Consider the following 13,398-nt stretch of genomic DNA (forward strand, 5'->3'; position numbering starts at 1 on the left):
ACCTGGTTAATCTAGTCTCAATATCTAGTAGGGATCTAGGTAATCTAGTTTCCTTATCTACGAGGGTCCTGGGTAATCTAGTCTCCTTATCTAGGAGGGATCTGGGTAATGCTGAATCCTTAACGAGGAGGGATATGGGTATTCTACTCTCCATATCTAGGAGGGATCTGGGTAATCTAGTCTCCTTATACAGGAGAGTTCTGGGTAATCTAGTCTCCTTATCTAGGAGGGATCTGTGTAATCAAGTCTCCTTATCCAGGAGGGACCTGGGTAATCTAGTCTCCTTATCTCGGAGGGATCTGGGTATTCTAGTCTCCTTATCCAGGAGGGGAATCTGGGGATTCTAGTCTCCTTATCCAGAAGGGGGATCTGGGTAATCTGGTCTCCTTATCTAGGAGGGACCTGGGTAATGTAGTTTCCTTATCCAGGAGGGATCTGGGTAATCTAGTCTTCTTATCCAGGACGGATCTGGGTAATCTAGTCTTCTTATCCAGGACCGATCTGGGTAATCTAGCCTCCTTATCTAGGAGGTATCTGGGTAATCTAGTCTCCTTATCCAGGACGTATCTGGGTAATCTAGCCTCCTTATCTTGGAGGGATCTGGCTAATCTAGTCTCCATATCAAAGAGGTACCTGGGTAATGTAGTCTCCTTATCAAGGAGTGATCTGGGTATTCTAGTCTCCTTATCTAGGAGTGATCTGGGTAATCTAGTCTCCTTGTCTAGGATGGACCTGTGTAATCTGGTATCCTTATCTAGTCGGGATTTGGGTAATCTAGTCTCCTTATCAAGGAGGGATCTGGATAATCTAGTCTCCTTATCTAGTAGGAATCTGGGTAATGCAGACTCCTTATCTATATGGGACCGGGATAATCTAGTATCCTTATCTAGTAGGAATCTGGGTAATCTATTCTCATTAACTGGAAGGGATCTGGGTAATCTAGCTTCCTTGTCTAGGAGGGACCTGGGTATTCTAGTCTCCATATCTAGTAGAGATCTAGGTAATCTCGTCTCCTTAACTGGGAGGGACCTGGGTAATCTAGTCACCTTGTGTAGTAGAAATCTGGGTAAGCTATTCTCCTTGTCTAGGAGGTACCTGGGTAATCTAGTCTCTATATCTAGAAGGGATCTATGTAATCTAGTATCCTTATCTACGAGGGACCTGGGTAATCTAGTCTCCTTATCTAGGAGGGATCTGGGTAATGCCGACTCCTTATCCAGGAAGGATCTGGGTAATCTAGTCTCCTTATCTAGGAGGGAACTGGGTAATCTAGTCTCCATATCTAGGAGTTATCTGGGTAATCTAGTCTCCTTATACAGGAGGGATCTGGGTAATCTAGTCTCCTTATCTAGGAGGGATCTGGGTAATCTAGTCTCCTTATACAGGAGGGATCTGGGTAATCTAGTCTCCTTATCCAGGAGGGACCTGGGTAAACTAGTCTCCTTATCTAGGAGGGATCTGGGTAATCTAGTCTCCTTATCCGGGAGGGGAATCTGGTCTCCTTATCCAGGAGGGGAATCTGGGTAATCTGGTCTCCTTTTCTAGGAGGGACCTGGGTAATGTAGTCTCCATATCTAGTAGAGATCTAGGTAATCTAGTCTCCTTAACTGGGAGGGGCCTGGGTAATCTAGTCTCCTTATTTAGCAGGAATCTTTGTAATCTATTCTCCTTGTCTATGAGGGACCTCGGTAATCCAGTCTCCATATCTAGTAGGGATCTAGGTAATCTAGTATCCTTATCTACGAGGGAACTGGGTAATCTAGTCTCCTTATCTACGAGCGACCTGGGTAATCTAGCCTCCTTATTCGGGAGGGATCTGGGTAATGCCGACTGCTTATCCAGTAGGGATCTGGGTAATCTAGTCTCATTATACAGGAGGGATCTGGGTAATCGAGTCTCCTTATACAGGAGGGATCTGGGTAATCTAGTCTCCTTATCCCGGAGGGACCTGGGTAAACTAGTCTCCTTATCTAGGAGGGGTCTGGGTAATCTAGTCACTTTATCCAGGAGGGGGGATCTGGGTAATCTAGTCTCCTGATCGAAGAGGGACCTGGGTAATGTAGTTTCCTTATCCAGGAGGGGTCTGGGTAATCTCGTCTCCTTATCCAGGAGGGATCTTGTTAATCTAGTCTCCTTATCTAGGAGGGATCTGTGTAATCTATTCTCCTTATCTAGGAGGGACCTGGCTAATTTAGTCTCCTTATCTAGGAGTGATCTGGGTAATCTAGTTTCCTTATCTAGGAGGGATCTGGGAGATCTAGCCTCCTTATCAAATAGGGATCAGGGTAATCTAGTCTCCTTATCCAGGAGGGATCTGGGTAATCTAGTCTCCTTATCCAGGAGGGATCTAGGTAATCTAGTTTCCTTATCTGGTAGAAATCTGGGCAAACCAATATCCTTATCTAGATGGGACCTGGGTAATCTAGTCTCCTTATCTAGTAGGAATCTGGGTAATCTATTCTCATTAACTAGAAGGGATCTGGGTAATCTAGTTTCCTTGTCTAGGAGCGACCTGGGTAATCTAGTCACCATATCTAGTAGAGATCTAGGTAATCTAGTCTCCTTAACTGGTAGGGACCTGGGTAATCTGATCTCCTTATTCAGTAGCAATCTGGGTAATCTAGTCTCCATATCTATTCGGGATCGAGGTAATCTAGTTTCCTTATCTACGAGGGACCTGGGTAATCTAGTCTCCTTGTCTAGGAGTGAACTGGGTGATCTTGTCTCCATATCTAGTTGTGATCTATGTAATCTAGTCTCCTTATCTACTAGGGACCTGGGTAATCTAGTCTCCATATCTCGGAGGGATCTGGGTAATGCCGACTCCTGATCCAGGAGTGATCTGGGTAATCTAGTCTCCATTTACAGGAGGGAGCTGGGCAATCTAGTCTCCTTATACAGGAGGGATCTGGGTAATCTAGTCTCCTTAACCAGGAGGGAACTGGTTAATCTAGTCTCCTTATGTAGTAGGGATCTGGGTAATCTAGTCTCCTTATCCAGGAGGGACCTGGGTAAACTAGTCTCCTTATCTAGGAGGGATCTGGGTAATCTTGTCTCCTTATCCAGGAGGGGGATTTGGGTAATCTAGTCTCCTTATCCAGGAGGGATCTGGGTAATCTAGTCTCCTTATCTAGGAGGGTCCTGGGTAAGGTAGTCTCCTTAATAAGGAAGGATTAGGGTAATCTAGTATGTTTTTCTCGGAGGGATTTGGGTAATCTCGTCTCCTTATCAAGAGGGATCTGGGTAATCTAGTCTCATTATCCAGGAGGGACCTGCGTAATCTAGTCTCCTTATCCAGGAGGGATCTGGGTAATCTAGTCTCCATATCCAGGAGGGATCTGGGTAATCTAGTCTCCTTATCTAGTAGGAATCTCGGTAATCCAATCTCCTTATCTGGAAGGGACCGGGATAATTTAGTCTCCTTATCTAGTAGGAATCTGGGTAATCTATTCTCATTAACTGGAAGGGATCTGGGTAATCTAGCTTCCTTGTCTAGGAGGGACCTGGGTAATCTAGTCTCCATATCTAGTAGAGATCTAGGTAATCTAGTCTCCTTAACTGGGAGGGACCTGGGTAATCTAGTCTCCTTATGTAGTAGAAATCTTGGTAATCTATTCTCCTTGTCTATGAGGTACCTGGGTAATCTAGTCCCTATATCTAGAAGGGATCTAGGTAATCAAGTATCCTTATCTACGAGGGACCTGGGTAATCTAGTCTCCTTATCTAGGAGGGATCTGGGTAATGCCGACTCCTTATCCAGGAGGGATCTGGGTAATCTAGTCTCCATATCTCGGAGGGATCTGGGTAATCTAGTCTCCTATACACAGGAGGGATCTGGGTAATCTAGTATCCATATCTAGGAGGGATCTGGGTAATCTAGTCTCCTTATACAGGAGGGATCTGGGTAATCTAGTCTCCTTATACAGGAGGGAACTGGGTAATCCAGTCTCCTTATACAGGAGGGATCTGGGTAATCTAGTCTCCTTATCTAGGAGGGAACTGGGTAATCTAGTCTCCTTATACAGGAGGGATCTGGGTAATCTAGTCTCCTTATCCAGGGGGGACCTGGGTAAACTAGTCTCCTTATCTAGGAGGGATCTTGGTAATCTAGCCTCCTTATCCGGGAGGGTAATCTGGGGAATCTAGTCTCCTTATCTCGGAGGGATCTGGGTAATCTAGTATCCTTATCCAGGAGGGGGATCTGGGTAATCTGGTATCCTTTTCTAGGAGGGACCTGGGTAATGTAGTCTCCATATCTAGTAGAAATCTAGGTAATCTAGTCTCCTTAACTGGGAGGGGCCTGGGTAATCTAGTCTCCTTATTTAGTAGGAATCTTTGTAATCTATTCTCCTTGTCTAGGAGGGACCTGGGTAATCGAGTCTCCATATCTAGTAGGGATCTAGGTAATCTAGTATCCTTATCTACGAGGGATCTGGGTAAACTAGTGTCCTTATCTAGGAGGGATCTGGGTTATCTAGTCTCGTTATCCAGGAGAGGGAATCTGTGGAATCTAGTCTCCTTATCTAGGAGGGATCTGGGTAATCTACTCTCCTTATACAGGAGGGATCTGGGCAATCTAGTCTCCTTATCTAGGAGGGAACTGGGTAATCCAGTCTCCTTATACAGGAGGGATCTGGGTAATCTAGGCTCCTCATCCAGGAGGGACCTGGGTAAACTAGTCTCCTTATCTAGGAGGGTTCTGGGTAATCTAGCCTCCTTATCCGGGAGGGGAATCTGGGGAATCTTGTCTCCTTATCTCGGAGGGATCTCGGTAATCTCGTCTCCTTATCCAGAAGGGGGATCTGGGTAATCTGGTCTCCTTTTCTAGGATGGACCTGGATAATGTAGTCTCCATATCTAGTAGAGATCTAGGTAATCTAGTCTCCTTAACTGGGAGGGGCCTGGGTAATCTAGTCTCCTTATTTAGTAGGAATCTTTGTAATCTATTCTCCTTGTCTAGGAGGGACCTGGGTAATCGAGTCTCCATATCTAGTAGGGATCTAAGTAATCTAGTATCCTTATCTACGAGCGAACTGGGTAAACTAGTGTCCTTATCTAGGAGGGATCTTGGTAATCTAGTCTCCTTATCCAGGAGGGGGAATCTGGGGAATCTAGTCTCCTTATCTAGGAGGGATCTGGGTAATCTAGTCTCCTTATCTAGGAGGGATCTGGGCAATCTAGTCTCCTTATCCAGAAGAGGCATCTGGGTAACCTGGTCTCCTTTTCTAGGAAGGACCTGGGTAATGTAGTCTCCATATCTAGTAGAGATCTAGGTAATCTAGTCTCCTTAACTGGGAGGGACCTGGGTAATCTAGTCTCCTTATTTAGTAGGAATCTTGGTAATCTATTCTCCTTCTCTAGGAGGGACCTGGGTAATCTAGTCTCCATATCTAGTAGGGATCGAGGTAATCTAGTATCCTTATCTACGAGAGACCTGGGTAATCTAGTCTCCGTATCTTGGCGGGATCTGGGTGATCTAGTCTCCTTATCAAATATGGATCTGGGTAATCTAGTCTCCTTATCCAGGAGGGATCTGGGTAATCTAGTCTCCTTATACAGGAGGGATCTAGGTAATCTAGTTTCCTTATCTAGTAGAAATCTGGGCAATCCAATATCCTTATCTAGATGGGACCTGGGTAAACAAGTCTCCTTATCTGGTAGGAATCTGGGTAATCAATTCTCATTAACTAGAATGGATCTGGGTAAACTAGTTTCCTTGTCTAGGAGGGACCTGGGTAATCTAGTCTCCATATCTAGTAGAGATCTAGGTAATCTAGTCTCCTTAACTGGGAGGGACCTGGGTAATCTAGTCTCCTTATTTAGTAGGAATCTGGGTAATCTATTCTCCTTGTCTATGAGGTACCTGGGTAATCTAGTCTCCATATCTATTAGGGATCTAGGTAATCTAGTTTCCTTATCTACGAGGGACCTGGGTAATCTAGTCTCCTTATCTAGGAGGGATCTGGGTAATGCTGAATCCTTATCCAGGAGGGATATGGGTATTCTAGTCTCCATATCCAGGAGGGATCTGGGTAATCTAGTCTCCTTATACAGGAGGGATCTGGGTAATCTAGTCTCCTTATCTAGGAGGGAACTGGGTAATCTAGTCTCCTTATACAGGAGGGATCTGGGTAATCTAGTCTCCTTATCCTGGATGGACTTGGGTAAACTAGTCTCCTTATCCAGGAGGGATCTGGGTAATCTAGTCTCCTTATGCAGGAGGGGAATCTGGGGAATCTAGTCTCCTTATCTAGGAGGGATCTGGGTAATCTAGTCTCCTTATCCAGGAGGGGGATCTGGGTAATCTGGTCTCCTTTTTTAGGAGGGACCTGGGTAATGTAGTCTCCATATCTAGTAGAGATCTAGGTAATCTAGTCTCCTTAACTGGGAGGGGCCTGGGTAATCTAGTCTCCTTATTTAGTAGGAATCTGGGTAATCTATTCTCCTTGTCTAGGACGAACCTGGGTAATCCAGTCTCCATATCTAGTAGGGACCTTGGTAATCTACTATCCTTATCTACGAGGGAACTGGGTAAACTAGTGTCCTTATCTAGGAGGGATCTGGGTAATCTAGTCTCCTTATCCAGCAGGGGGAATCTGGGGAATCTAGTCTCCTTATCTAGGAGGGATCTGGGTAATCTAGACTCCTTATCTAGGAGGGATCTGGGTAATCTAGTTTCCTTATCCAGGAGAGGGATCTGGGTAATATGGTCTCCTTTTCTAGGAAGGACCTGGTTAATGTAGTCTCCATATCTAGTAGAGATCTTGGTAATCTAGTCTCCTTATCCGGGAGGGGAATCTGGGCATTCTAGTCTCCTTATCTAGGAGGGTTCTGGGTAATCTAGTCTCCTTATCCAGAAGGGGGATCTGGGTAATCTGGTCTCCTTATCTAGGCGGGACCTGGGTAATATAGTTTCCTTATCCAGGAGGGATCTGGGTAATCTAGTCTTCTTATCCAGGGCGGATCTGGGTAATCTAGCCTCCTTATCTAGGAGGGATCTGGGTAATCTCGTCTCCTTATCCAGGAGGGATCTGGGTAATCTAGTCTCCTTATCCAGGACTGATCTGGTTAATCTCGCCTCCTTATCTAGGTGTGATCTGGGTAATCTAGTCTCCTTGTCTCGGAGGGACCTGTGTAATCTGGTATCCTTATCTAGGAGGGATTTGGGTAATCTAGTCTCCTTATCTAGGAGGGACCTGGGTAATCTAGTCTCCTTATCTAGAAGGGACCTGGTTAATCTAGTCTCCTTATCTAGGAGGGATCAGGGTAATCTAATCTCCTTGTCTAGGAGGAACCTGGGTAATCTGGTGTCCTTATCTAGTAGGGACCTGGGTAATCTAGTCTCCTTATCTAGGAGGGACCTGGGTAATCTAGTCTCCTTATCTAGGAGGGATCTGGGTAATCGAGTCTCCTTTTCTAGGAGGGACCTGGATAATCTGGTGTCCTTATCTAGGAGGGATCTGGGTAATCGAGTCTCCTTATCCTGGAGGGATCAGGATAATCTAGTCTCATCTAGGATAGATCTGGGTAATCTAGTCTCCTTATCTAGGAGGGACCTGGGTAATCTAGTCTCCTTATCTTGGAGGGATCTGGGTAATCAATTCTCCTTATCCAGGAGGGATCTGGGTAATCCAATCTCCTTAGAGATAGGGAGGGGTGAGGCCATGGAGGGATTTGAAAACAAAGTTGAGAATTTTAAAATCGAGGCATTCCCACACCGGGATGAGGGGGCGGACATATGAGGAGAGGTTGAGTAGATTGGGACTCTACTCATTGGAGTTCAGAAGAATGAGAGGCGATCTTATTGAAACATATAAGATTATGAAGGGTCTTGATCGGGTGGATGCAGTAAGGATGTTCCCAAGGATGGGTGAAACTAGAACTAGGGGGCATAATCTTAGAATAAGGGGCTGCTCTTTCAAAACTGAGATGAGGAGAAACTTCTTCACTCAGAGGGTGGTAGGTCTGTGGAATTTGCTGCCCCAGGAAGCTGTGGAAGCTACATCATTAAATAAATTTAAAACAGAAATAGACAGTTTCCTAGAAGTAAAGGGAATTAGGGATTACGGGGAGCGGGCAGGAAATTGGACATGAATTTAAATTTGAGGTTAGGATCAGATCAGCCATGATCTTATTGAATGGCGGAGCAGGCTCGAGGGGCCGATTGGCCTACGCCTGCTCCTATTTCTTATGTTCTTATGTTCTTCTGGGAGCCGATGTCGATCCAGCAAGCTCAGGGGTAATGGTGTTGTCAGACATGATTGTCCTTTAACAAATCCGGGCTGGCTGTCATTTCTAAACCCTTGTTTTTCCAAGTGAGAATTAATTTTGTCCCTGATTATTCTCTCAAAGTTTCCCCACCACCGACGTGGGGCTAACTGGTCTGTAATTGCCGGGTTTATCCCTCTCCCCTTTTTTGAACAGGGGCATAACATTTGCAACCCTCCAGTCCTCTAGCACCACTCCTATATCCAAGGAGGATGGAAAGATTGTGGCCAGAGCCTCCGCTACTTCCACTGTTACTTCTGTCATCAACCTAGGATTCATCCCACCCAGACCGCGACTTCTACTTTGTGCACTGCCAACCATTTTCGTATTTCTTTTTAATTCATTCATGGGATGTGGGCGTCGCTGGCGAGGCCGGCATTTATTGCCCATCCCTAAATGCGCTTGAGAAGGTGGTGGTGAGCCGCCTTCTTGAACCGCTGCAGTCCGTGTGTTGAAGGTTCTCCCACAGTGCTGTTAGGAAGGGAGTTCCAGAATTTTGACCCAGCGACGATGAAGGAACGGCGATATATTTCCAAGTCGGGATGGTGTGTGACTTGGAGGGGAATGTGCAGGTGGTGTTGTTCCCATGTACCTGCTGCTCTTGTCCTTCGAGGTGAAAGAGGTCGCGGGTTTAGGAGGTGCTGTCAAAAAAGCCTTGGCGAGTTGCTGCAGTGCATCCTGTGGATGGTGCACACTGCGGCCGCGGTGCGCCGGTGGTGAAGGGAGTGAATGTTTTGGGTGGTGGATGGGGTGCCAATCAAGCGGGCTGCTTTGTCCTGGATGGTGTTGAGCTTCTTGAGTGTTGTTGGAGCTGCACTCATCTAGGCAAGTGGAGAGTATTCCATCACACTCCTGACTTGTGCCTTGTAGATGGTGGAAAGGCTTTGGGGAGTCAGGAGGTGAGTCACTCGCCGCAGAATACCCAGCCTCTGACCTGCTCTTGTAGCCACATATTTATGTGGCTGGTCCAGTTAAGTTTCTGGTCAATGGTGACCCCCAGGATGTTGATGGTGGGGGATTCGGCGATGGTAATGCCGTTGAATGTCAAGGGGAGGTGGTGAGACGCTCTCTTGTTTATCTATTTGATCTATTTTTAATCCTATCCAATTTCTCTGCCACTTCCTCCTTTATTGTGACAGCATCCTCTTCTTTCGTGAAGTCAGATGCAAAACACTCATTCAGATGCTCAGCCATGCCTTCTGCCTCCACAGGACTTTCCTTTAGCTCCCCAATCGGCCCTGCCTTTCCTTTAACTCTCCCGTTACTCTTTATATGTTTATAAAGACTTTAGTGTCCCTTCTTATGCTAATCTTTCCTCATACATTTTCTTTGCCGCTCTTATTTCCTTTTTCAGTTCTTATCTGCACTTTCTCTTCTCTGCTTGATTCTCTATTGTGAAATAAACCTGACATTTATCACAAGCCTCCATTTTCTGTTTAATTTTTATCTCAATACTGTTAGTCATGCGGGGCGCTTTAGCTTTGGATGGCCTCTTCTCTCCCACCTTTACACGAACTATCTCCTGTCTGAAGTCTTCCCATTGCTCGTCTACTGTTTTACTTACCAATCTTTGATTCCAATCCATCTGGGCCAGATCCCTTTTTAATTCCCTGAAATTACCCCCCTTCCAGTTGCATATCTTCACTTTTGATTGTTACTTGTCCTTTTTCAGAACTACTCTAAACCTAAATGATATTGTGATCACTGTTCCCCAAATGCTCCCCCACTGAAACATGCTCCACTTGATCCTTTGCCCCACTGCCTCCTACCATCCCATGTAGCGACGTTGTGTACGGTGCAGCATTCTACCAAGATCTTAGTTATGCTTTCTGCTGCATATTGCAGAACAACCCCCAGGACTCTCCGGAACCCCAACGGTCCATTCGAGAACCTGCCTTTGGCATTGTGCGGGCATGGTCGTATCATTCTTCTGCCACGGTCCACATCACCCACCGAGTTGCTTTCAATCAGGGATCCAACCGTGCAGTGAGCTGCTCTGCCAGATCAAGCGTGGAATGGGCGACTGGTGGAGGCCATGGCAACTCCCTGGGTGCTGGGCCTTCACGTGGAGGATGCGCAGTTCGACTTCCCATGCTATTTTGACCTTGATAGAATGAACCCCCTTCCTGTTGATGAAGCTCAGGAAGTTCTCAACAATGATTCTCTGCATCCACGTGAAGCCACCCAGTTTGTTGAAATATTTTGCAGTCTCCCTCTGTTCTCCAAGGTACACGGCCCACACAATAATGCAATGTGCACCTGTTACATGGGAACATACGTGTAAGAGTGGGCAATTCAGCCCCTCGAGCCTGTTCCGCCATTTAATTAGATCACGGCTGATCTGTATCTTAACTCCATTTACCCGCCTTGGTTCCATAACCCTGAATACCCTCACCCAACAAAAATCGATCAATCTCAGTTTGCAATTGACCTAAACTCAACAGCTTTTTGGGGGAGAGAGTTCCAGATTTCCACTATCCTTTGTGTGAAGAAATGCTTCCTGACATCACCCCTGAACGGCCTGGCTCTAATTTTAAGATTCTGTCCCCTTGTTCAGGACTCCCCCCACCAGAGGAAATAAATTCTCTCCATCTACCCTATCAAATCCTTTAATCATCTTAAACACCTCGATTAGATCACCCCTTAATCTTCTATACTCGAGGGAATACAAGCCGAGTCTGTGCAGCCTGTCCTCATAATTTAACCCTTTGAACCCCGGTCCCATTCTGGTGAATCTGCACTGCACCTCCTCCAAGGCCAATATATCCTTCCTGAGGTGCGGTGCCCAGAACTGAGCATACAAACAATGGACGGACAGGAGAAGACCCTTTGGAGCATCCAGCCTGTCGCACTATCATAATATATACACTCCCCACCCTACACCATGTGATCTCCTGCAAGAGGCAAAAAAAAGATAAAAACCCAGGCAAATTTGGGGGAAAGAAATCTGTGAATTTCCTCTCCAACCTCTTTGGCGATGGAAAGTAATCCAGGAGAGCACTCTGGCCCTATTAATTCTGTGCTTTATATTAGCTGCCTGGAAGAGGCGATCTCCGCCACAGCCAGAAACAGGTCCAGCTCTCGCTTGAAGGAATTCAGCGAATGGGCGGTCACCGCATGAGCCGGCAGCCTGTTCCAGAGGCCCACTATTCTCTGGGAAAAGAACCAATTCCTGACATTTGACCTCGATCTGGCCTTGTACGCAACGTAAATTTGTGACCCCCTGGTCCTCCCTAGCGTGTTTGGAACAAACTGTCAACTGGAAAACAATCTATTCCCTTCATCATCTTATAAACCTCAATTCCATCACCCCTAAGTCTACACTTCTCGGAAGTGTCAGGTTCCAGCTATTTTGGTCTATCTTGATAACTCAATATTAAAGGCACTTAGTTTTAAAATGTGTAAGAATCTACAATGTTAGCGGATTCTGAGAGGTCATATTCAGGACAAGGTTACAAGCTGTGAATAAACATGAATGGACTAATAATCTGCAAGGACAGTTATGGTATGTTGGAGGCACATGGCCAGATAGTCAGAAGATTGACTGAATACAAAGATGTCACTAAGATTATCAGAAAAAGATCTGATACTGAGGTAAGATCCGTGAGCAAAGCAGCAATAATATCGCGCAGACCCAGTAAAGAGAATTACATAATTTACAAACATTAATCAGACATGCCAGTGTTTCCTGCTTTTCAAGCTTGTTTAAGGGGGTCTTTGACAACCATCCCGAAGTCTGGTGCCCAGAATAATACAGGTGAACTCACTGATGTGCCAGGTGTAGTGGTAGCAATACAGGTGAACTCACTGATGTGCCAGGTATAGTGGTAGCAATACAGGTGAACTCTCTGACGTGCCAGGTGTAGTGGTAGCAATACAGGTGAACTCTCTGACGTGCCAGGTATAGTGGTAGCAATACAGGTGAACTCTCTGACGTGCCAGGTGTAGTGGTAGCAATACAGGTGAACTCTCTGACGTGCCAGGTATAGTGGTAGCAATACAGGTGAACTCTCTGACGTGCCAGGTGTAGTGGTAGCAATACAGGTGAACTCACTGATGTGCCAGGTGTAGTAGTAGCAATACAGGTGAACTCTCTGACGTGCCAGGTGTAGTGGTAGCAATACAGGTGAACTCACTGATGTGCCAGGTATAGTGGTAGCAATACAGGTGAACTCACTGATGTGCCAGGTGTAGTAGTAGCAATACAGGTGAACTCACTGGTGCAGTAGTAAAAATGTAGGCGAACTCACTGGTGTGTAAATAGTGGTACTGTCTGGTGATCATAAGGTACATACTGGTCCTATCTATCGATCCGAATGAGAATATTAGCATTGTCTGTGGTCCTAATATATATTTTGTTGCCGCCCGCCCCGTCCTTACCTAAACACTGACGCCGACCGCCCCGTCCTTATGTAAATATTGATACGATGTGGATGCTAATGTAAATATTGATACTATGTCAATCTGAATATCAATATAGCCATTGTCTGTTGATCCTAAATTAAATAATGGTACTGCCCGTCGAGAACAATCTGAATATTGATCCGAATGTAGATATCGGTATTACCTGGTGAGCTTAATGTAAATATTGGTACTGCATATCGATCCTAATATAAATTTTGCTGCAGCCAATGATCAAAGTAAATACTGCTATTGCCTGTTGATGTCAATGTAAATGTAAGAGCTTTCCATCGATCCTAATGTAAATATTGTTATTGTCTTTCGATCTGAATGCAAATATTGTAATTGTCTGTAGACCCTAATGTCACCATTGCCCAGAAACTTAACTGGACCAGCCACATAAATACTGTGGCGACAAGAGCAGGTCAGAGGCTGGGAATTCTGCGGCGAGTGACTCACCTTCTGACTCCCCAAAGCCTTTCCACCATCTACACGGCACAAGTCAGGAGTGTGATGGAATACTCTCCACTTTCCTGGAAAAGTGCAGCTCCAACAATATTCAAGAAGCTCGACACCATCCAGGACAAAGCAGCCCGCTTAATTGGCACCCCATCCACCACCCTAAACATTCACTCCCTCCAGCACCGGCGCACTGTGGCTGCAGTGTGTACCATCCACAGGATGCACCGCAGCAACTCGCCAAGGCTTCTTTGACAGCACCTCCCAAAC

The sequence above is a fragment of the Heptranchias perlo genome, unplaced genomic scaffold, assembly GCF_035084215.1.
Source record: "Heptranchias perlo isolate sHepPer1 unplaced genomic scaffold, sHepPer1.hap1 HAP1_SCAFFOLD_66, whole genome shotgun sequence".
NCBI classification, from domain to species: domain Eukaryota; kingdom Metazoa; phylum Chordata; class Chondrichthyes; order Hexanchiformes; family Hexanchidae; genus Heptranchias; species Heptranchias perlo.